This window comes from Hyla sarda, unplaced genomic scaffold (genome assembly GCF_029499605.1).
Source record: "Hyla sarda isolate aHylSar1 unplaced genomic scaffold, aHylSar1.hap1 scaffold_1602, whole genome shotgun sequence".
Classification (NCBI taxonomy): Eukaryota; Metazoa; Chordata; class Amphibia; order Anura; family Hylidae; genus Hyla; species Hyla sarda.
In genome coordinates, this window is record NW_026608238.1 from 43,096 (window position 1) to 66,639 (window position 23,544).

Here is a 23,544-nt window from a genome sequence, read left to right on the forward strand (position 1 = left end):
CCTTAGAAAATTATCCCCCAGTGTCTCCATCTGCTGGCGGTATTGAATAAGCATTGCTGCACTGATGGGGTATGCATTAGACGAAAAAAAAGAAGAAAAAAGAAGAATAATACGCCCAGAAAAGAGGCGAAAAGGAGAAAAACGTAAAAAAACGTGAAAAAAAAGTAAGAGGAAGAGAAGGGAAAAAAAGGTGGAAATGGGTTTAAAAGTGATTTCGGCGGAGAAATATATATATATATATATATATATATATATATATACGCGCACACACACACATATATATAAACGTATTCTCCGTTGAGATATTGCAGCCGCTGCTGTGTCCAGGCCCAGGAGCCTTAGCACTGTGCTGTGATGTCACTCAATACCACTGACATCACTAGGTGTAAACAACATCTCTCCTTTGCTGTGTATGTGACTATGGAGCTGTTTGGTGATGTCGTCTATTATGGCCTTCATAGAAGCAACAGGAGATTGTTGCATCCATCTAGAACCCTCAGAACTACAGTGCTATGATGTCACTCACTTCCACAGGCCTTGCAGAGTGTAAACAACAACAACCCAGCTTTGTTGTGTATGTAACCATAGGGATTTGTGATGTCACCTAGAACCTTCACAGCAGCGACAGCTTTATGAGGAGCATCAGCACTGCTCTGCCTGAGCAGAACCATCACCGCCATAGGTTGTCAAATAACCCGGATTTAACCCACACAGGTAAGTCCAATGGGGTGCAGGCATGTCCTCTATGCTTACAGCTTCCCGTGGGTGTTGGTTTGATACCGTTTGGGGACAGCCAAGGAGGCATCTGCAGGCAACAAAGGTAGGTGTGTGCTTGTGTGTGTGTTTCCTATGCAGATCCTAAGCCCAGTGTCACATGCAAGTAGGAGGAGTAAGAAGGGTTCCTGGCAAATCCGGGTTATGGATTGCATTTAAAAAGGCCCCGTGGGAGTGCAATGGGCCCCTGTCTTGCTGCTTAGCAATAATGGTATGGGTTTAGGTTCTGCTGTGTGTACTGGTGGTTGACTGCCCCCAGCCCAGAGTGTGCATGGAAAATTGTCTGGCAGCCTCCCTGACAGCAAGCAGTGATAGTGCCCATGAAGGGGACCTTGTTGGGCCCGCCCCTTTCACGGTTATCGCTTCTCGGCCTTTTGGCTAAGATCAAGTGTAGTATCTGTTCTTATCAGTTTAATATCTGATACGTCCCCTATCTGGGGACCATATATTAAATGGATTTTTGAGAACGGGGGCCGATTTCGAGCCGATTTCGAAGCTTGCTTCCGTCGCCCTATGCATTGACCCGATATGGCAGTATCTTCGGGTACAGTGCACCACCCCCTTACAGGGTTAAAAAGAAAGATTCCTACTTTCATTGCTACCTGCTTGCTGGCTAGCCAGCTAGCCAGCCCTGTGGGCCTTGCTGCTGCAGCCAAAAAACAAAAGGTGGTGCTGCTGCTTCTGCTGCTTCTGCTTGTGTCTGGCCGCTGTTGGAGCGTCCAGGCACAGGACTTCTGCTGCTGCTGACTAAATGGCCTCCTTAATTGGATCATTTGAGTAGCCAGCACACCTGTGCAGGTAGGGCATGACATGATAGGCAGCTGCCTTGATAGCGGGTGGGTGCTGAATGTTCCTAATTGACAAAATAAGATTAATGCTTATGAAGAAATATAAAATCTCATCCCTTCCCCAATATCGCGCCACACCCCTACCCCTTAATTCCCTGGTTGAACTTGATGGACATATGTCTTTTTTCGACCGTACTAACTATGTAACTATGTAACATAACATGGGGGGGGGGGGGGGGTCTCCTGGCTGTTCACACAGGTGTGTCATTGCTGTACATTGACCATGCATTGCTTCTGTGGTATTGCAAAGGCAAAGACAAATGCTTCCAGCCATCCATTGCACTAATGGATTGGTCATCAGCTGGCTGTCTATGTCCCGCATCAATATAGACCAAAGTACAGAGGGTTAGGCTATGCTATTGTGCACCTACCTGATGCATCAGAAGGTGCGAGGCCCTTGCTAAATTCTGTGCACAGACTTTGAGATCTATACTTTAGACTGTATCTAAACCTGCTCCAACATGGACTGACATTCTGGCCTACTTTCAGCCGATGCGACTTGTCTGTCGCTGAACAGTCGCTTTTTATGTATTCAGCACCTATGTATAATGTTGTAAAAATGCTCTAGAAGCTAAAGTCGCAGAAATGTCACACATATTTGGCCTGCAACTTTCTGTGCGACAAATTCAGACAGGAAAAATCAGTATAAATCCTTAGAAAATTATCCCCCAGTGTCTCCATCTGCTGGCGGTATTGAATAAGCATTGCTGCACTGATGGGGTATGCATTAGACGAAAAAAAAGAAGAAAAAGAAGAATAATACGCCCAGAAAAGAGGCGAAAAGGAGAAAAACGTAAAAAAACGTGAAAAAAAAGTAAGAGGAAGAGAAGGGAAAAAAAGGTGGAAATGGGTTTAAAAGTGATTTCGGCGGAGAAATATATATATATATATATATATATATATATATATATATATATACGCGCACACACACACATATATATAAACGTATTCTCCGTTGAGATATTGCAGCCGCTGCTGTGTCCAGGCCCAGGAGCCTTAGCACTGTGCTGTGATGTCACTCAATACCACTGACATCACTAGGTGTAAACAACATCTCTCCTTTGCTGTGTATGTGACTATGGAGCTGTTTGGTGATGTCGTCTATTATGGCCTTCATAGAAGCAACAGGAGATTGTTGCATCCATCTAGAACCCTCAGAACTACAGTGCTATGATGTCACTCACTTCCACAGGCCTTGCAGAGTGTAAACAACAACAACCCAGCTTTGTTGTGTATGTAACCATAGGGATTTGTGATGTCACCTAGAACCTTCACAGCAGCGACAGCTTTATGAGGAGCATCAGCACTGCTCTGCCTGAGCAGAACCATCACCGCCATAGGTTGTCAAATAACCCGGATTTAACCCACACAGGTAAGTCCAATGGGGTGCAGGCATGTCCTCTATGCTTACAGCTTCCCGTGGGTGTTGGTTTGATACCGTTTGGGGACAGCCAAGGAGGCATCTGCAGGCAACAAAGGTAGGTGTGTGCTTGTGTGTGTGTTTCCTATGCAGATCCTAAGCCCAGTGTCACATGCAAGTAGGAGGAGTAAGAAGGGTTCCTGGCAAATCCGGGTTATGGATTGCATTTAAAAAGGCCCCGTGGGAGTGCAATGGGCCCCTGTCTTGCTGCTTAGCAATAATGGTATGGGTTTAGGTTCTGCTGTGTGTACTGGTGGTTGACTGCCCCCCAGCCCAGAGTGTGCATGGAAAATTGTCTGGCAGCCTCCCTGACAGCAAGCAGTGATAGTGCCCATGAAGGGGACCTTGTTGGGCCCGCCCCTTTCACGGTTATCGCTTCTCGGCCTTTTGGCTAAGATCAAGTGTAGTATCTGTTCTTATCAGTTTAATATCTGATACGTCCCCTATCTGGGGACCATATATTAAATGGATTTTTGAGAACGGGGGCCGATTTCGAAGCTTGCTTCCGTCGCCCTATGCATTGACCCGATATGGCAGTATCTTCGGGTACAGTGCACCACCCCCTTACAGGGTTAAAAAGAAAGATTCCTACTTTCATTGCTACCTGCTTGCTGGCTAGCCAGCTAGCCAGCCCTGTGGGCCTTGCTGCTGCAGCCAAAAAACAAAAGGTGGTGCTGCTGCTGCTGCTTCTGCTGCTTCTGCTTGTGTCTGGCCGCTGTTGGAGCGTCCAGGCACAGGACTTCTGCTGCTGCTGACTAAATGGCCTCCTTAATTGGATCATTTGAGTAGCCAGCACACCTGTGCAGGTAGGGCATGACATGATAGGCAGCTGCCTTGATAGCGGGTGGGTGCTGAATGTTCCTAATTGACAAAATAAGATTAATGCTTATGAAGAAATATAAAATCTCATCCCTTCCCCAATATCGCGCCACACCCCTACCCCTTAATTCCCTGGTTGAACTTGATGGACATATGTCTTTTTTCGACCGTACTAACTATGTAACTATGTAACATAACATGGGGGGGGGGGGGGGGGTCTCCTGGCTGTTCACACAGGTGTGTCATTGCTGTACATTGACCATGCATTGCTTCTGTGGTATTGCAAAGGCAAAGACAAATGCTTCCAGCCATCCATTGCACTAATGGATTGGTCATCAGCTGGCTGTCTATGTCCCGCATCAATATAGACCAAAGTACAGAGGGTTAGGCTATGCTATTGTGCACCTACCTGATGCATCAGAAGGTGCGAGGCCCTTGCTAAATTCTGTGCACAGACTTTGAGATCTATACTTTAGACTGTATCTAAACCTGCTCCAACATGGACTGACATTCTGGCCTACTTTCAGCCGATGCGACTTGTCTGTCGCTGAACAGTCGCTTTTTATGTATTCAGCACCTATGTATAATGTTGTAAAAATGCTCTAGAAGCTAAAGTCGCAGAAATGTCACACATATTTGGCCTGCAACTTTCTGTGCGACAAATTCAGACAGGAAAAATCAGTATAAATCCTTAGAAAATTATCCCCCAGTGTCTCCATCTGCTGGCGGTATTGAATAAGCATTGCTGCACTGATGGGGTATGCATTAGACGAAAAAAAAGAAGAAAAAGAAGAATAATACGCCCAGAAAAGAGGCGAAAAGGAGAAAAACGTAAAAAAACGTGAAAAAAAAGTAAGAGGAAGAGAAGGGAAAAAAAGGTGGAAATGGGTTTAAAAGTGATTTCGGCGGAGAAATATATATATATATATATATATATATATATATATATATATATATACGCGCACACACACACATATATATAAACGTATTCTCCGTTGAGATATTGCAGCCGCTGCTGTGTCCAGGCCCAGGAGCCTTAGCACTGTGCTGTGATGTCACTCAATACCACTGACATCACTAGGTGTAAACAACATCTCTCCTTTGCTGTGTATGTGACTATGGAGCTGTTTGGTGATGTCGTCTATTATGGCCTTCATAGAAGCACAGGAGATTGTTGCATCCATCTAGAACCCTCAGAACTACAGTGCTATGATGTCACTCACTTCCACAGGCCTTGCAGAGTGTAAACAACAACAACCCAGCTTTGTTGTGTATGTAACCATAGGGATTTGTGATGTCACCTAGAACCTTCACAGCAGCGACAGCTTTATGAGGAGCATCAGCACTGCTCTGCCTGAGCAGAACCATCACCGCCATAGGTTGTCAAATAACCCGGATTTAACCCACACAGGTAAGTCCAATGGGGTGCAGGCATGTCCTCTATGCTTACAGCTTCCCGTGGGTGTTGGTTTGATACCGTTTGGGGACAGCCAAGGAGGCATCTGCAGGCAACAAAGGTAGGTGTGTGCTTGTGTGTGTGTTTCCTATGCAGATCCTAAGCCCAGTGTCACATGCAAGTAGGAGGAGTAAGAAGGGTTCCTGGCAAATCCGGGTTATGGATTGCATTTAAAAAGGCCCCGTGGGAGTGCAATGGGCCCCTGTCTTGCTGCTTAGCAATAATGGTATGGGTTTAGGTTCTGCTGTGTGTACTGGTGGTTGACTGCCCCCCAGCCCAGAGTGTGCATGGAAAATTGTCTGGCAGCCTCCCTGACAGCAAGCAGTGATAGTGCCCATGAAGGGGACCTTGTTGGGCCCGCCCCTTTCACGGTTATCGCTTCTCGGCCTTTTGGCTAAGATCAAGTGTAGTATCTGTTCTTATCAGTTTAATATCTGATACGTCCCCTATCTGGGGACCATATATTAAATGGATTTTTGAGAACGGGGGCCGATTTCGAAGCTTGCTTCCGTCGCCCTATGCATTGACCCGATATGGCAGTATCTTCGGGTACAGTGCACCACCCCCTTACAGGGTTAAAAAGAAAGATTCCTACTTTCATTGCTACCTGCTTGCTGGCTAGCCAGCTAGCCAGCCCTGTGGGCCTTGCTGCTGCAGCCAAAAAACAAAAGGTGGTGCTGCTGCTGCTGCTTCTGCTGCTTCTGCTTGTGTCTGGCCGCTGTTGGAGCGTCCAGGCACAGGACTTCTGCTGCTGCTGGCCTCCTTAATTGGATCATTTGAGTAGCCAGCACACCTGTGCAGGTAGGGCATGACATGATAGGCAGCTGCCTTGATAGCGGGTGGGTGCTGAATGTTCCTAATTGACAAAATAAGATTAATGCTTATGAAGAAATATAAAATCTCATCCCTTCCCCAATATCGCGCCACACCCCTACCCCTTAATTCCCTGGTTGAACTTGATGGACATATGTCTTTTTTCGACCGTACTAACTATGTAACTATGTAACATAACATGGGGGGGGGGGGGGGTCTCCTGGCTGTTCACACAGGTGTGTCATTGCTGTACATTGACCATGCATTGCTTCTGTGGTATTGCAAAGGCAAAGACAAATGCTTCCAGCCATCCATTGCACTAATGGATTGGTCATCAGCTGGCTGTCTATGTCCCGCATCAATATAGACCAAAGTACAGAGGGTTAGGCTATGCTATTGTGCACCTACCTGATGCATCAGAAGGTGCGAGGCCCTTGCTAAATTCTGTGCACAGACTTTGAGATCTATACTTTAGACTGTATCTAAACCTGCTCCAACATGGACTGACATTCTGGCCTACTTTCAGCCGATGCGACTTGTCTGTCGCTGAACAGTCGCTTTTTATGTATTCAGCACCTATGTATAATGTTGTAAAAATGCTCTAGAAGCTAAAGTCGCAGAAATGTCACACATATTTGGCCTGCAACTTTCTGTGCGACAAATTCAGACAGGAAAAATCAGTATAAATCCTTAGAAAATTATCCCCCAGTGTCTCCATCTGCTGGCGGTATTGAATAAGCATTGCTGCACTGATGGGGTATGCATTAGACGAAAAAAAAGAAGAAAAAGAAGAATAATACGCCCAGAAAAGAGGCGAAAAGGAGAAAAACGTAAAAAAACGTGAAAAAAAAGTAAGAGGAAGAGAAGGGAAAAAAAGGTGGAAATGGGTTTAAAAGTGATTTCGGCGGAGAAATATATATATATATATATATATATATATATATATATATATATATACGCGCACACACACACATATATATAAACGTATTCTCCGTTGAGATATTGCAGCCGCTGCTGTGTCCAGGCCCAGGAGCCTTAGCACTGTGCTGTGATGTCACTCAATACCACTGACATCACTAGGTGTAAACAACATCTCTCCTTTGCTGTGTATGTGACTATGGAGCTGTTTGGTGATGTCGTCTATTATGGCCTTCATAGAAGCAACAGGAGATTGTTGCATCCATCTAGAACCCTCAGAACTACAGTGCTATGATGTCACTCACTTCCACAGGCCTTGCAGAGTGTAAACAACAACAACCCAGCTTTGTTGTGTATGTAACCATAGGGATTTGTGATGTCACCTAGAACCTTCACAGCAGCGACAGCTTTATGAGGAGCATCAGCACTGCTCTGTCTGAGCAGAACCATCACCGCCATAGGTTGTCAAATAACCCAGATTTAACCCACACAGGTAAGTCCAATGGGGTGCAGGCATGTCCTCTATGCTTACAGCTTCCCGTGGGTGTTGGTTTGATACCGTTTGGGGACAGCCAAGGAGGCATCTGCAGGCAACAAAGGTAGGTGTGTGCTTGTGTGTGTGTTTCCTATGCAGATCCTAAGCCCAGTGTCACATGCAAGTAGGAGGAGTAAGAAGGGTTCCTGGCAAATCCGGGTTATGGATTGCATTTAAAAAGGCCCCGTGGGAGTGCAATGGGCCCCTGTCTTGCTGCTTAGCAATAATGGTATGGGTTTAGGTTCTGCTGTGTGTACTGGTGGTTGACTGCCCCCCAGCCCAGAGTGTGCATGGAAAATTGTCTGGCAGCCTCCCTGACAGCAAGCAGTGATAGTGCCCATGAAGGGGACCTTGTTGGGCCCGCCCCTTTCACGGTTATCGCTTCTCGGCCTTTTGGCTAAGATCAAGTGTAGTATCTGTTCTTATCAGTTTAATATCTGATACGTCCCCTATCTGGGGACCATATATTAAATGGATTTTTGAGAACGGGGGCCGATTTCGAAGCTTGCTTCCGTCGCCCTATGCATTGACCCGATATGGCAGTATCTTCGGGTACAGTGCACCACCCCCTTACAGGGTTAAAAAGAAAGATTCCTACTTTCATTGCTACCTGCTTGCTGGCTAGCCAGCTAGCCAGCCCTGTGGGCCTTGCTGCTGCAGCCAAAAAACAAAAGGTGGTGCTGCTGCTGCTGCTTCTGCTGCTTCTGCTTGTGTCTGGCCGCTGTTGGAGCGTCCAGGCACAGGACTTCTGCTGCTGCTGACTAAATGGCCTCCTTAATTGGATCATTTGAGTAGCCAGCACACCTGTGCAGGTAGGGCATGACATGATAGGCAGCTGCCTTGATAGCGGGTGGGTGCTGAATGTTCCTAATTGACAAAATAAGATTAATGCTTATGAAGAAATATAAAATCTCATCCCTTCCCCAATATCGCGCCACACCCCTACCCCTTAATTCCCTGGTTGAACTTGATGGACATATGTCTTTTTTCGACCGTACTAACTATGTAACTATGTAACATAACATGGGGGGGGGGGGGGGGTCTCCTGGCTGTTCACACAGGTGTGTCATTGCTGTACATTGACCATGCATTGCTTCTGTGGTATTGCAAAGGCAAAGACAAATGCTTCCAGCCATCCATTGCACTAATGGATTGGTCATCAGCTGGCTGTCTATGTCCCGCATCAATATAGACCAAAGTACAGAGGGTTAGGCTATGCTATTGTGCACCTACCTGATGCATCAGAAGGTGCGAGGCCCTTGCTAAATTCTGTGCACAGACTTTGAGATCTATACTTTAGACTGTATCTAAACCTGCTCCAACATGGACTGACATTCTGGCCTACTTTCAGCCGATGCGACTTGTCTGTCGCTGAACAGTCGCTTTTTATGTATTCAGCACCTATGTATAATGTTGTAAAAATGCTCTAGAAGCTAAAGTCGCAGAAATGTCACACATATTTGGCCTGCAACTTTCTGTGCGACAAATTCAGACAGGAAAAATCAGTATAAATCCTTAGAAAATTATCCCCCAGTGTCTCCATCTGCTGGCGGTATTGAATAAGCATTGCTGCACTGATGGGGTATGCATTAGACGAAAAAAAAGAAGAAAAAGAAGAATAATACGCCCAGAAAAGAGGCGAAAAGGAGAAAAACGTAAAAAAACGTGAAAAAAAAGTAAGAGGAAGAGAAGGGAAAAAAAGGTGGAAATGGGTTTAAAAGTGATTTCGGCGGAGAAATATATATATATATATATATATATATATATATATATATACGCGCACACACACACATATATATAAACGTATTCTCCGTTGAGATATTGCAGCCGCTGCTGTGTCCAGGCCCAGGAGCCTTAGCACTGTGCTGTGATGTCACTCAATACCACTGACATCACTAGGTGTAAACAACATCTCTCCTTTGCTGTGTATGTGACTATGGAGCTGTTTGGTGATGTCGTCTATTATGGCCTTCATAGAAGCAACAGGAGATTGTTGCATCCATCTAGAACCCTCAGAACTACAGTGCTATGATGTCACTCACTTCCACAGGCCTTGCAGAGTGTAAACAACAACAACCCAGCTTTGTTGTGTATGTAACCATAGGGATTTGTGATGTCACCTAGAACCTTCACAGCAGCGACAGCTTTATGAGGAGCATCAGCACTGCTCTGCCTGAGCAGAACCATCACCGCCATAGGTTGTCAAATAACCCGGATTTAACCCACACAGGTAAGTCCAATGGGGTGCAGGCATGTCCTCTATGCTTACAGCTTCCCGTGGGTGTTGGTTTGATACCGTTTGGGGACAGCCAAGGAGGCATCTGCAGGCAACAAAGGTAGGTGTGTGCTTGTGTGTGTGTTTCCTATGCAGATCCTAAGCCCAGTGTCACATGCAAGTAGGAGGAGTAAGAAGGGTTCCTGGCAAATCCGGGTTATGGATTGCATTTAAAAAGGCCCCGTGGGAGTGCAATGGGCCCCTGTCTTGCTGCTTAGCAATAATGGTATGGGTTTAGGTTCTGCTGTGTGTACTGGTGGTTGACTGCCCCCCAGCCCAGAGTGTGCATGGAAAATTGTCTGGCAGCCTCCCTGACAGCAAGCAGTGATAGTGCCCATGAAGGGGACCTTGTTGGGCCCGCCCCTTTCACGGTTATCGCTTCTCGGCCTTTTGGCTAAGATCAAGTGTAGTATCTGTTCTTATCAGTTTAATATCTGATACGTCCCCTATCTGGGGACCATATATTAAATGGATTTTTGAGAACGGGGGCCGATTTCGAAGCTTGCTTCCGTCGCCCTATGCATTGACCCGATATGGCAGTATCTTCGGGTACAGTGCACCACCCCCTTACAGGGTTAAAAAGAAAGATTCCTACTTTCATTGCTACCTGCTTGCTGGCTAGCCAGCTAGCCAGCCCTGTGGGCCTTGCTGCTGCAGCCAAAAAACAAAAGGTGGTGCTGCTGCTGCTGCTTCTGCTGCTTCTGCTTGTGTCTGGCCGCTGTTGGAGCGTCCAGGCACAGGACTTCTGCTGCTGCTGACTAAATGGCCTCCTTAATTGGATCATTTGAGTAGCCAGCACACCTGTGCAGGTAGGGCATGACATGATAGGCAGCTGCCTTGATAGCGGGTGGGTGCTGAATGTTCCTAATTGACAAAATAAGATTAATGCTTATGAAGAAATATAAAATCTCATCCCTTCCCCAATATCGCGCCACACCCCTACCCCTTAATTCCCTGGTTGAACTTGATGGACATATGTCTTTTTTCGACCGTACTAACTATGTAACTATGTAACATAACATGGGGGGGGGGGGGGGTCTCCTGGCTGTTCACACAGGTGTGTCATTGCTGTACATTGACCATGCATTGCTTCTGTGGTATTGCAAAGGCAAAGACAAATGCTTCCAGCCATCCATTGCACTAATGGATTGGTCATCAGCTGGCTGTCTATGTCCCGCATCAATATAGACCAAAGTACAGAGGGTTAGGCTATGCTATTGTGCACCTACCTGATGCATCAGAAGGTGCGAGGCCCTTGCTAAATTCTGTGCACAGACTTTGAGATCTATACTTTAGACTGTATCTAAACCTGCTCCAACATGGACTGACATTCTGGCCTACTTTCAGCCGATGCGACTTGTCTGTCGCTGAACAGTCGCTTTTTATGTATTCAGCACCTATGTATAATGTTGTAAAAATGCTCTAGAAGCTAAAGTCGCAGAAATGTCACACATATTTGGCCTGCAACTTTCTGTGCGACAAATTCAGACAGGAAAAATCAGTATAAATCCTTAGAAAATTATCCCCCAGTGTCTCCATCTGCTGGCGGTATTGAATAAGCATTGCTGCACTGATGGGGTATGCATTAGACGAAAAAAAAGAAGAAAAAGAAGAATAATACGCCCAGAAAAGAGGCGAAAAGGAGAAAAACGTAAAAAAACGTGAAAAAAAAGTAAGAGGAAGAGAAGGGAAAAAAAGGTGGAAATGGGTTTAAAAGTGATTTCGGCGGAGAAATATATATATATATATATATATATATATATATATATATATATACGCGCACACACACACATATATATAAACGTATTCTCCGTTGAGATATTGCAGCCGCTGCTGTGTCCAGGCCCAGGAGCCTTAGCACTGTGCTGTGATGTCACTCAATACCACTGACATCACTAGGTGTAAACAACATCTCTCCTTTGCTGTGTATGTGACTATGGAGCTGTTTGGTGATGTCGTCTATTATGGCCTTCATAGAAGCAACAGGAGATTGTTGCATCCATCTAGAACCCTCAGAACTACAGTGCTATGATGTCACTCACTTCCACAGGCCTTGCAGAGTGTAAACAACAACAACCCAGCTTTGTTGTGTATGTAACCATAGGGATTTGTGATGTCACCTAGAACCTTCACAGCAGCGACAGCTTTATGAGGAGCATCAGCACTGCTCTGCCTGAGCAGAACCATCACCGCCATAGGTTGTCAAATAACCCGGATTTAACCCACACAGGTAAGTCCAATGGGGTGCAGGCATGTCCTCTATGCTTACAGCTTCCCGTGGGTGTTGGTTTGATACCGTTTGGGGACAGCCAAGGAGGCATCTGCAGGCAACAAAGGTAGGTGTGTGCTTGTGTGTGTGTTTCCTATGCAGATCCTAAGCCCAGTGTCACATGCAAGTAGGAGGAGTAAGAAGGGTTCCTGGCAAATCCGGGTTATGGATTGCATTTAAAAAGGCCCCGTGGGAGTGCAATGGGCCCCTGTCTTGCTGCTTAGCAATAATGGTATGGGTTTAGGTTCTGCTGTGTGTACTGGTGGTTGACTGCCCCCCAGCCCAGAGTGTGCATGGAAAATTGTCTGGCAGCCTCCCTGACAGCAAGCAGTGATAGTGCCCATGAAGGGGACCTTGTTGGGCCCGCCCCTTTCACGGTTATCGCTTCTCGGCCTTTTGGCTAAGATCAAGTGTAGTATCTGTTCTTATCAGTTTAATATCTGATACGTCCCCTATCTGGGGACCATATATTAAATGGATTTTTCAGAACGGGGGCCGATTTCGAAGCTTGCTTCCGTCGCCCTATGCATTGACCCGATATGGCAGTATCTTCGGGTACAGTGCACCACCCCCTTACAGGGTTAAAAAGAAAGATTCCTACTTTCATTGCTACCTGCTTGCTGGCTAGCCAGCTAGCCAGCCCTGTGGGCCTTGCTGCTGCAGCCAAAAAACAAAAGGTGGTGCTGCTGCTGCTGCTTCTGCTGCTTCTGCTTGTGTCTGGCCGCTGTTGGAGCGTCCAGGCACAGGACTTCTGCTGCTGCTGACTAAATGGCCTCCTTAATTGGATCATTTGAGTAGCCAGCACACCTGTGCAGGTAGGGCATGACATGATAGGCAGCTGCCTTGATAGCGGGTGGGTGCTGAATGTTCCTAATTGACAAAATAAGATTAATGCTTATGAAGAAATATAAAATCTCATCCCTTCCCCAATATCGCGCCACACCCCTACCCCTTAATTCCCTGGTTGAACTTGATGGACATATGTCTTTTTTCGACCGTACTAACTATGTAACTATGTAACATAACATGGGGGGGGGGGGGGGTCTCCTGGCTGTTCACACAGGTGTGTCATTGCTGTACATTGACCATGCATTGCTTCTGTGGTATTGCAAAGGCAAAGACAAATGCTTCCAGCCATCCATTGCACTAATGGATTGGTCATCAGCTGGCTGTCTATGTCCCGCATCAATATAGACCAAAGTACAGAGGGTTAGGCTATGCTATTGTGCACCTACCTGATGCATCAGAAGGTGCGAGGCCCTTGCTAAATTCTGTGCACAGACTTTGAGATCTATACTTTAGACTGTATCTAAACCTGCTCCAACATGGACTGACATTCTGGCCTACTTTCAGCCGATGCGACTTGTCTGTCGCTGAACAGTCGCTTTTTATGTATTCAGCACCTATGTATAATGTTGTAAAAATGCTCTAGAAGCTAAAGTCGCAGAAATGTCACACATATTTGGCCTGCAACTTTCTGTGCGACAAATTCAGACAGGAAAAATCAGTATAAATCCTTAGAAAATTATCCCCCAGTGTCTCCATCTGCTGGCGGTATTGAATAAGCATTGCTGCACTGATGGGGTATGCATTAGACGAAAAAAAAAGAAGAAAAAGAAGAATAATACGCCCAGAAAAGAGGCGAAAAGGAGAAAAACGTAAAAAAACGTGAAAAAAAAGTAAGAGGAAGAGAAGGGAAAAAAAGGTGGAAATGGGTTTAAAAGTGATTTCGGCGGAGAAATATATATATATATATATATATATATATATATATATATATATATATACGCGCACACACACACATATATATAAACGTATTCTCCGTTGAGATATTGCAGCCGCTGCTGTGTCCAGGCCCAGGAGCCTTAGCACTGTGCTGTGATGTCACTCAATACCACTGACATCACTAGGTGTAAACAACATCTCTCCTTTGCTGTGTATGTGACTATGGAGCTGTTTGGTGATGTCGTCTATTATGGCCTTCATAGAAGCAACAGGAGATTGTTGCATCCATCTAGAACCCTCAGAACTACAGTGCTATGATGTCACTCACTTCCACAGGCCTTGCAGAGTGTAAACAACAACAACCCAGCTTTGTTGTGTATGTAACCATAGGGATTTGTGATGTCACCTAGAACCTTCACAGCAGCGACAGCTTTATGAGGAGCATCAGCACTGCTCTGCCTGAGCAGAACCATCACCGCCATAGGTTGTCAAATAACCCGGATTTAACCCACACAGGTAAGTCCAATGGGGTGCAGGCATGTCCTCTATGCTTACAGCTTCCCGTGGGTGTTGGTTTGATACCGTTTGGGGACAGCCAAGGAGGCATCTGCAGGCAACAAAGGTAGGTGTGTGCTTGTGTGTGTGTTTCCTATGCAGATCCTAAGCCCAGTGTCACATGCAAGTAGGAGGAGTAAGAAGGGTTCCTGGCAAATTCGGGTTATGGATTGCATTTAAAAAGGCCCCGTGGGAGTGCAATGGGCCCCTGTCTTGCTGCTTAGCAATAATGGTATGGGTTTAGGTTCTGCTGTGTGTACTGGTGGTTGACTGCCCCCCAGCCCAGAGTGTGCATGGAAAATTGTCTGGCAGCCTCCCTGACAGCAAGCAGTGATAGTGCCCATGAAGGGGACCTTGTTGGGCCCGCCCCTTTCACGGTTATCGCTTCTCGGCCTTTTGGCTAAGATCAAGTGTAGTATCTGTTCTTATCAGTTTAATATCTGATACGTCCCCTATCTGGGGACCATATATTAAATGGATTTTTGAGAACGGGGGCCGATTTCGAAGCTTGCTTCCGTCGCCCTATGCATTGACCCGATATGGCAGTATCTTCGGGTACAGTGCACCACCCCCTTACAGGGTTAAAAAGAAAGATTCCTACTTTCATTGCTACCTGCTTGCTGGCTAGCCAGCTAGCCAGCCCTGTGGGCCTTGCTGCTGCAGCCAAAAAACAAAAGGTGGTGCTGCTGCTGCTGCTTCTGCTGCTTCTGCTTGTGTCTGGCCGCTGTTGGAGCGTCCAGGCACAGGACTTCTGCTGCTGCTGACTAAATGGTCTCCTTAATTGGATCATTTGAGTAGCCAGCACACCTGTGCAGGTAGGGCATGACATGATAGGCAGCTGCCTTGATAGCGGGTGGGTGCTGAATGTTCCTAATTGACAAAATAAGATTAATGCTTATGAAGAAATATAAAATCTCATCCCTTCCCCAATATCGCGCCACACCCCTACCCCTTAATTCCCTGGTTGAACTTGATGGACATATGTCTTTTTTCGACCGTACTAACTATGTAACTATGTAACATAACATGGGGGGGGGGGGGGTCTCCTGGCTGTTCACACAGGTGTGTCATTGCTGTACATTGACCATGCATTGCTTCTGTGGTATTGCAAAGGCAAAGACAAATGCTTCCAGCCATCCATTGCACTAATGGATTGGTCATCAGCTGGCTGTCTATGTCCCGCATCAATATAGACCAAAGTACAGAGGGTTAGGCTATGCTATTGTGCACCTACCTGATGCATCAGAAGGTGCGAGGCCCTTGCTAAATTCTGTGCACAGACTTTGAGATCTATACTTTAGACTGTATCTAAACCTGCTCCAACATGGACTGACATTCTGGCCTACTTTCAGCCGATGCGACTTGTCTGTCGCTGAACAGTCGCTTTTTATGTATTCAGCACCTATGTATAATGTTGTAAAAATGCTCTAGAAGCTAAAGTCGCAGAAATGTCACACATATTTGGCCTGCAACTTTCTGTGCGACAAATTCAGACAGGAAAAATCAGTATAAATCCTTAGAAAATTATCCCCCAGTGTCTCCATCTGCTGGCGGTATTGAATAAGCATTGCTGCACTGATGGGGTATGCATTAGACGAAAAAAAAGAAGAAAAAGAAGAATAATACGCCCAGAAAAGAGGCGAAAAGGAGAAAAACGTAAAAAAACGTGAAAAAAAAGTAAGAGGAAGAGAAGGGAAAAAAAGGTGGAAATGGGTTTAAAAGTGATTTCGGCGGAGAAATATATATATATATATATATATATATATATATATATATATATATATACGCGCACACACACACATATATATAAACGTATTCTCCGTTGAGATATTGCAGCCGCTGCTGTGTCCAGGCCCAGGAGCCTTAGCACTGTGCTGTGATGTCACTCAATACCACTGACATCACTAGGTGTAAACAACATCTCTCCTTTGCTGTGTATGTGACTATGGAGCTGTTTGGTGATGTCGTCTATTATGGCCTTCATAGAAGCAACAGGAGATTGTTGCATCCATCTAGAACCCTCAGAACTACAGTGCTATGATGTCACTCACTTCCACAGGCCTTGCAGAGTGTAAACAACAACAACCCAGCTTTGTTGTGTATGTAACCATAGGGATTTGTGATGTCACCTAGAACCTTCACAGCAGCGACAGCTTTATGAGGAGCATCAGCACTGCTCTGCCTGAGCAGAACCATCACCGCCATAGGTTGTCAAATAACCCGGATTTAACCCACACAGGTAAGTCCAATGGGGTGCAGGCATGTCCTCTATGCTTACAGCTTCCCGTGGGTGTTGGTTTGATACCGTTTGGGGACAGCCAAGGAGGCATCTGCAGGCAACAAAGGTAGGTGTGTGCTTGTGTGTGTGTTTCCTATGCAGATCCTAAGCCCAGTGTCACATGCAAGTAGGAGGAGTAAGAAGGGTTCCTGGCAAATTCGGGTTATGGATTGCATTTAAAAAGGCCCCGTGGGAGTGCAATGGGCCCCTGTCTTGCTGCTTAGCAATAATGGTATGGGTTTAGGTTCTGCTGTGTGTACTGGTGGTTGACTGCCCCCCAGCCCAGAGTGTGCATGGAAAATTGTCTGGCAGCCTCCCTGACAGCAAGCAGTGATAGTGCCCATGAAGGGGACCTTGTTGGGCCCGCCCCTTTCACGGTTATCGCTTCTCGGCCTTTTGGCTAAGATCAAGTGTAGTATCTGTTCTTATCAGTTTAATATCTGATACGTCCCCTATCTGGGGACCATATATTAAATGGATTTTTGAGAACGGGGGCCGATTTCGAAGCTTGCTTCCGTCGCCCTATGCATTGACCCGATATGGCAGTATCTTCGGGTACAGTGCACCACCCCCTTACAGGGTTAAAAAGAAAGATTCCTACTTTCATTGCTACCTGCTTGCTGGCTAGCCAGCTAGCCAGCCCTGTGGGCCTTGCTGCTGCAGCCAAAAAACAAAAGGTGGTGCTGCTGCTGCTGCTTCTGCTGCTTCTGCTTGTGTCTGGCCGCTGTTGGAGCGTCCAGGCACAGGACTTCTGCTGCTGCTGACTAAATGGTCTCCTTAATTGGATCATTTGAGTAGCCAGCACACCTGTGCAGGTAGGGCATGACATGATAGGCAGCTGCCTTGATAGCGGGTGGGTGCTGAATGTTCCTAATTGACAAAATAAGATTAATGCTTATGAAGAAATATAAAATCTCATCCCTTCCCCAATATCGCGCCACACCCCTACCCCTTAATTCCCTGGTTGAACTTGATGGACATATGTCTTTTTTCGACCGTACTAACTATGTAACTATGTAACATAACATGGGGGGGGGGGGGGGGGGTCTCCTGGCTGTTCACACAGGTGTGTCATTGCTGTACATTGACCATGCATTGCTTCTGTGGTATTGCAAAGGCAAAGACAAATGCTTCCAGCCATCCATTGCACTAATGGATTGGTCATCAGCTGGCTGTCTATGTCCCGCATCAATATAGACCAAAGTACAGAGGGTTAGGCTATGCTATTGTGCACCTACCTGATGCATCAGAAGGTGCGAGGCCCTTGCTAAATTCTGTGCACAGACTTTGAGATCTATACTTTAGACTGTATCTAAACCTGCTCCAACATGGACTGACATTCTGGCCTACTTTCAGCCGATGCGACTTGTCTGTCGCTGAACAGTCGCTTTTTATGTATTCAGCACCTATGTATAATGTTGTAAAAATGCTCTAGAAGCTAAAGTCGCAGAAATGTCACACATATTTGGCCTGCAACTTTCTGTGCGACAAATTCAGACAGGAAAAATCAGTATAAATCCTTAGAAAATTATCCCCCAGTGTCTCCATCTGCTGGCGGTATTGAATAAGCATTGCTGCACTGATGGGGTATGCATTAGACGAAAAAAAAGAAGAAAAAGAAGAATAATACGCCCAGAAAAGAGGCGAAAAGGAGAAAAACGTAAAAAAACGTGAAAAAAAAGTAAGAGGAAGAGAAGGGAAAAAAAGGTGGAAATGGGTTTAAAAGTGATTTCGGCGGAGAAATATATATATATATATATATATATATATATATATATATATATACGCGCACACACACACATATATATAAACGTATTCTCCGTTGAGATATTGCAGCCGCTGCTGTGTCCAGGCCCAGGAGCCTTAGCACTGTGCTGTGATGTCACTCAATACCACTGACATCACTAGGTGTAAACAACATCTCTCCTTTGCTGTGTATGTGACTATGGAGCTGTTTGGTGATGTCGTCTATTATGGCCTTCATAGAAGCAACAGGAGATTGTTGCATCCATCTAGAACCCTCAGAACTACAGTGCTATGATGTCACTCACTTCCACAGGCCTTGCAGAGTGTAAACAACAACAACCCAGCTTTGTTGTGTATGTAACCATAGGGATTTGTGATGTCACCTAGAACCTTCACAGCAGCGACAGCTTTATGAGGAGCATCAGCACTGCTCTGCCTGAGCAGAACCATCACCGCCATAGGTTGTCAAATAACCCGGATTTAACCCACACAGGTAAGTCCAATGGGGTGCAGGCATGTCCTCTATGCTTACAGCTTCCCGTGGGTGTTGGTTTGATACCGTTTGGGGACAGCCAAGGAGGCATCTGCAGGCAACAAAGGTAGGTGTGTGCTTGTGTGTGTGTTTCCTATGCAGATCCTAAGCCCAGTGTCACATGCAAGTAGGAGGAGTAAGAAGGGTTCCTGGCAAATCCGGGTTATGGATTGCATTTAAAAAGGCCCCGTGGGAGTGCAATGGGCCCCTGTCTTGCTGCTTAGCAATAATGGTATGGGTTTAGGTTCTGCTGTGTGTACTGGTGGTTGACTGCCCCCCAGCCCAGAGTGTGCATGGAAAATTGTCTGGCAGCCTCCCTGACAGCAAGCAGTGATAGTGCCCATGAAGGGGACCTTGTTGGGCCCGCCCCTTTCACGGTTATCGCTTCTCGGCCTTTTGGCTAAGATCAAGTGTAGTATCTGTTCTTATCAGTTTAATATCTGATACGTCCCCTATCTGGGGACCATATATTAAATGGATTTTTGAGAACGGGGGCCGATTTCGAAGCTTGCTTCCGTCGCCCTATGCATTGACCCGATATGGCAGTATCTTCGGGTACAGTGCACCACCCCCTTACAGGGTTAAAAAGAAAGATTCCTACTTTCATTGCTACCTGCTTGCTGGCTAGCCAGCTAGCCAGCCCTGTGGGCCTTGCTGCTGCAGCCAAAAAACAAAAGGTGGTGCTGCTGCTGCTGCTTCTGCTGCTTCTGCTTGTGTCTGGCCGCTGTTGGAGCGTCCAGGCACAGGACTTCTGCTGCTGCTGACTAAATGGCCTCCTTAATTGGATCATTTGAGTAGCCAGCACACCTGTGCAGGTAGGGCATGACATGATAGGCAGCTGCCTTGATAGCGGGTGGGTGCTGAATGTTCCTAATTGACAAAATAAGATTAATGCTTATGAAGAAATATAAAATCTCATCCCTTCCCCAATATCGCGCCACACCCCTACCCCTTAATTCCCTGGTTGAACTTGATGGACATATGTCTTTTTTCGACCGTACTAACTATGTAACTATGTAACATAACATGGGGGGGGGGGGGGTCTCCTGGCTGTTCACACAGGTGTGTCATTGCTGTACATTGACCATGCATTGCTTCTGTGGTATTGCAAAGGCAAAGACAAATGCTTCCAGCCATCCATTGCACTAATGGATTGGTCATCAGCTGGCTGTCTATGTCCCGCATCAATATAGACCAAAGTACAGAGGGTTAGGCTATGCTATTGTGCACCTACCTGATGCATCAGAAGGTGCGAGGCCCTTGCTAAATTCTGTGCACAGACTTTGAGATCTATACTTTAGACTGTATCTAAACCTGCTCCAACATGGACTGACATTCTGGCCTACTTTCAGCCGATGCGACTTGTCTGTCGCTGAACAGTCGCTTTTTATGTATTCAGCACCTATGTATAATGTTGTAAAAATGCTCTAGAAGCTAAAGTCGCAGAAATGTCACACATATTTGGCCTGCAACTTTCTGTGCGACAAATTCAGACAGGAAAAATCAGTATAAATCCTTAGAAAATTATCCCCCAGTGTCTCCATCTGCTGGCGGTATTGAATAAGCATTGCTGCACTGATGGGGTATGCATTAGACGAAAAAAAAGAAGAAAAAGAAGAATAATACGCCCAGAAAAGAGGCGAAAAGGAGAAAAACGTAAAAAAACGTGAAAAAAAAGTAAGAGGTATTCTCCGTTGAGATATTGCAGCCGCTGCTGTGTCCAGGCCCAGGAGCCTTAGCACTGTGCTGTGATGTCACTCAATACCACTGACATCACTAGGTGTAAACAACATCTCTCCTTTGCTGTGTATGTGACTATGGAGCTGTTTGGTGATGTCGTCTATTATGGCCTTCATAGAAGCAACAGGAGATTGTTGCATCCATCTAGAACCCTCAGAACTACAGTGCTATGATGTCACTCACTTCCACAGGCCTTGCAGAGTGTAAACAACAACAACCCAGCTTTGTTGTGTATGTAACCATAGGGATTTGTGATGTCACCTAGAACCTTCACAGCAGCGACAGCTTTATGAGGAGCATCAGCACTGCTCTGCCTGAGCAGAACCATCACCGCCATAGGTTGTCAAATAACCCGGATTTAACCCACACAGGTAAGTCCAATGGGGTGCAGGCATGTCCTCTATGCTTACAGCTTCCCGTGGGTGTTGGTTTGATACCGTTTGGGGACAGCCAAGGAGGCATCTGCAGGCAACAAAGGTAGGTGTGTGCTTGTGTGTGTGTTTCCTATGCAGATCCTAAGCCCAGTGTCACATGCAAGTAGGAGGAGTAAGAAGGGTTCCTGGCAAATCCGGGTTATGGATTGCATTTAAAAAGGCCCCGTGGGAGTGCAATGGGCCCCTGTCTTGCTGCTTAGCAATAATGGTATGGGTTTAGGTTCTGCTGTGTGTACTGGTGGTTGACTGCCCCCCAGCCCAGAGTGTGCATGGAAAATTGTCTGGCAGCCTCCCTGACAGCAAGCAGTGATAGTGCCCATGAAGGGGACCTTGTTGGGCCCGCCCCTTTCACGGTTATCGCTTCTCGGCCTTTTGGCTAAGATCAAGTGTAGTATCTGTTCTTATCAGTTTAATATCTGATACGTCCCCTATCTGGGGACCATATATTAAATGGATTTTTGAGAACGGGGGCCGATTTCGAAGCTTGCTTCCGTCGCCCTATGCATTGACCCGATATGGCAGTATCTTCGGGTACAGTGCACCACCCCCTTACAGGGTTAAAAAGAAAGATTCCTACTTTCATTGCTACCTGCTTGCTGGCTAGCCAGCTAGCCAGCCCTGTGGGCCTTGCTGCTGCAGCCAAAAAACAAAAGGTGGTGCTGCTGCTGCTGCTTCTGCTGCTTCTGCTTGTGTCTGGCCGCTGTTGGAGCGTCCAGGCACAGGACTTCTGCTGCTGCTGACTAAATGGCCTCCTTAATTGGATCATTTGAGTAGCCAGCACACCTGTGCAGGTAGGGCATGACATGATAGGCAGCTGCCTTGATAGCGGATGGGTGCTGAATGTTCCTAATTGACAAAATAAGATTAATGCTTATGAAGAAATATAAAATCTCATCCCTTCCCCAATATCGCGCCACACCCCTACCCCTTAATTCCCTGGTTGAACTTGATGGACATATGTCTTTTTTCGACCGTACTAACTATGTAACTATGTAACATAACATGGGGGGGGGGGGGGGTCTCCTGGCTGTTCACACAGGTGTGTCATTGCTGTACATTGACCATGCATTGCTTCTGTGGTATTGCAAAGGCAAAGACAAATGCTTCCAGCCATCCATTGCACTAATGGATTGGTCATCAGCTGGCTGTCTATGTCCCGCATCAATATAGACCAAAGTACAGAGGGTTAGGCTATGCTATTGTGCACCTACCTGATGCATCAGAAGGTGCGAGGCCCTTGCTAAATTCTGTGCACAGACTTTGAGATCTATACTTTAGACTGTATCTAAACCTGCTCCAACATGGACTGACATTCTGGCCTACTTTCAGCCGATGCGACTTGTCTGTCGCTGAACAGTCGCTTTTTATGTATTCAGCACCTATGTATAATGTTGTAAAAATGCTCTAGAAGCTAAAGTCGCAGAAATGTCACACATATTTGGCCTGCAACTTTCTGTGCGACAAATTCAGACAGGAAAAATCAGTATAAATCCTTAGAAAATTATCCCCCAGTGTCTCCATCTGCTGGCGGTATTGAATAAGCATTGCTGCACTGATGGGGTATGCATTAGACGAAAAAAAAGAAGAAAAAGAAGAATAATACGCCCAGAAAAGAGGCGAAAAGGAGAAAAACGTAAAAAAACGTGAAAAAAAAGTAAGAGGAAGAGAAGGGAAAAAAAGGTGGAAATGGGTTTAAAAGTGATTTCGGCGGAGAAATATATATATATATATATATATATATATATATATATATATATATATATATATATACGCGCACACACACACATATATATAAACGTATTCTCCGTTGAGATATTGCAGCCGCTGCTGTGTCCAGGCCCAGGAGCCTTAGCACTGTGCTGTGATGTCACTCAATACCACTGACATCACTAGGTGTAAACAACATCTCTCCTTTGCTGTGTATGTGACTATGGAGCTGTTTGGTGATGTCGTCTATTATGGCCTTCATAGAAGCAACAGGAGATTGTTGCATCCATCTAGAACCCTCAGAACTACAGTGCTATGATGTCACTCACTTCCACAGGCCTTGCAGAGTGTAAACAACAACAACCCAGCTTTGTTGTGTATGTAACCATAGGGATTTGTGATGTCACCTAGAACCTTCACAGCAGCGACAGCTTTATGAGGAGCATCAGCACTGCTCTGCCTGAGCAGAACCATCACCGCCATAGGTTGTCAAATAACCCGGATTTAACCCACACAGGTAAGTCCAATGGGGTGCAGGCATGTCCTCTATGCTTACAGCTTCCCGTGGGTGTTGGTTTGATACCGTTTGGGGACAGCCAAGGAGGCATCTGCAGGCAACAAAGGTAGGTGTGTGCTTGTGTGTGTGTTTCCTATGCAGATCCTAAGCCCAGTGTCACATGCAAGTAGGAGGAGTAAGAAG

The 23,544-nt window shown here is 46.0% G+C and overlaps 9 non-coding genes and 1 pseudogene across 9 annotated transcripts; all 10 read left to right on the forward strand.

Moving 5' to 3' along the window:
• Positions 1 to 1,132: 1,132 nt before the first annotated feature.
• LOC130310883 (U2 spliceosomal RNA) lies at positions 1,133 to 1,334 on the forward strand (annotated as a pseudogene).
• Positions 1,335 to 3,413: 2,079 nt separating this feature from the next.
• Positions 3,414 to 3,604, forward strand: LOC130310865 (U2 spliceosomal RNA). The gene has a single exon (XR_008859336.1). It is a non-coding gene; the product is annotated as a U2 spliceosomal RNA (small nuclear RNA).
• A 2,087-nt stretch (positions 3,605 to 5,691) lies between these two features.
• On the forward strand, positions 5,692 to 5,882 carry LOC130310866 (U2 spliceosomal RNA). The gene has a single exon (XR_008859337.1). It is a non-coding gene; the product is annotated as a U2 spliceosomal RNA (small nuclear RNA).
• A 2,078-nt stretch (positions 5,883 to 7,960) lies between these two features.
• LOC130310867 (U2 spliceosomal RNA) lies at positions 7,961 to 8,151 on the forward strand. Its single transcript, XR_008859338.1, has one exon. It is a non-coding gene; the product is annotated as a U2 spliceosomal RNA (small nuclear RNA).
• A 2,081-nt stretch (positions 8,152 to 10,232) lies between these two features.
• LOC130310868 (U2 spliceosomal RNA) lies at positions 10,233 to 10,423 on the forward strand. Its single transcript, XR_008859339.1, has one exon. It is a non-coding gene; the product is annotated as a U2 spliceosomal RNA (small nuclear RNA).
• A 2,084-nt stretch (positions 10,424 to 12,507) lies between these two features.
• Positions 12,508 to 12,698, forward strand: LOC130310882 (U2 spliceosomal RNA). Its single transcript, XR_008859353.1, has one exon. It is a non-coding gene; the product is annotated as a U2 spliceosomal RNA (small nuclear RNA).
• A 2,089-nt stretch (positions 12,699 to 14,787) lies between these two features.
• On the forward strand, positions 14,788 to 14,978 carry LOC130310869 (U2 spliceosomal RNA). The gene has a single exon (XR_008859340.1). It is a non-coding gene; the product is annotated as a U2 spliceosomal RNA (small nuclear RNA).
• Positions 14,979 to 17,065: 2,087 nt separating this feature from the next.
• Positions 17,066 to 17,256, forward strand: LOC130310870 (U2 spliceosomal RNA). Its single transcript, XR_008859341.1, has one exon. It is a non-coding gene; the product is annotated as a U2 spliceosomal RNA (small nuclear RNA).
• A 2,087-nt stretch (positions 17,257 to 19,343) lies between these two features.
• On the forward strand, positions 19,344 to 19,534 carry LOC130310871 (U2 spliceosomal RNA). The gene has a single exon (XR_008859342.1). It is a non-coding gene; the product is annotated as a U2 spliceosomal RNA (small nuclear RNA).
• A 1,959-nt stretch (positions 19,535 to 21,493) lies between these two features.
• Positions 21,494 to 21,684, forward strand: LOC130310874 (U2 spliceosomal RNA). Its single transcript, XR_008859344.1, has one exon. It is a non-coding gene; the product is annotated as a U2 spliceosomal RNA (small nuclear RNA).
• Positions 21,685 to 23,544: the final 1,860 nt, after the last annotated feature.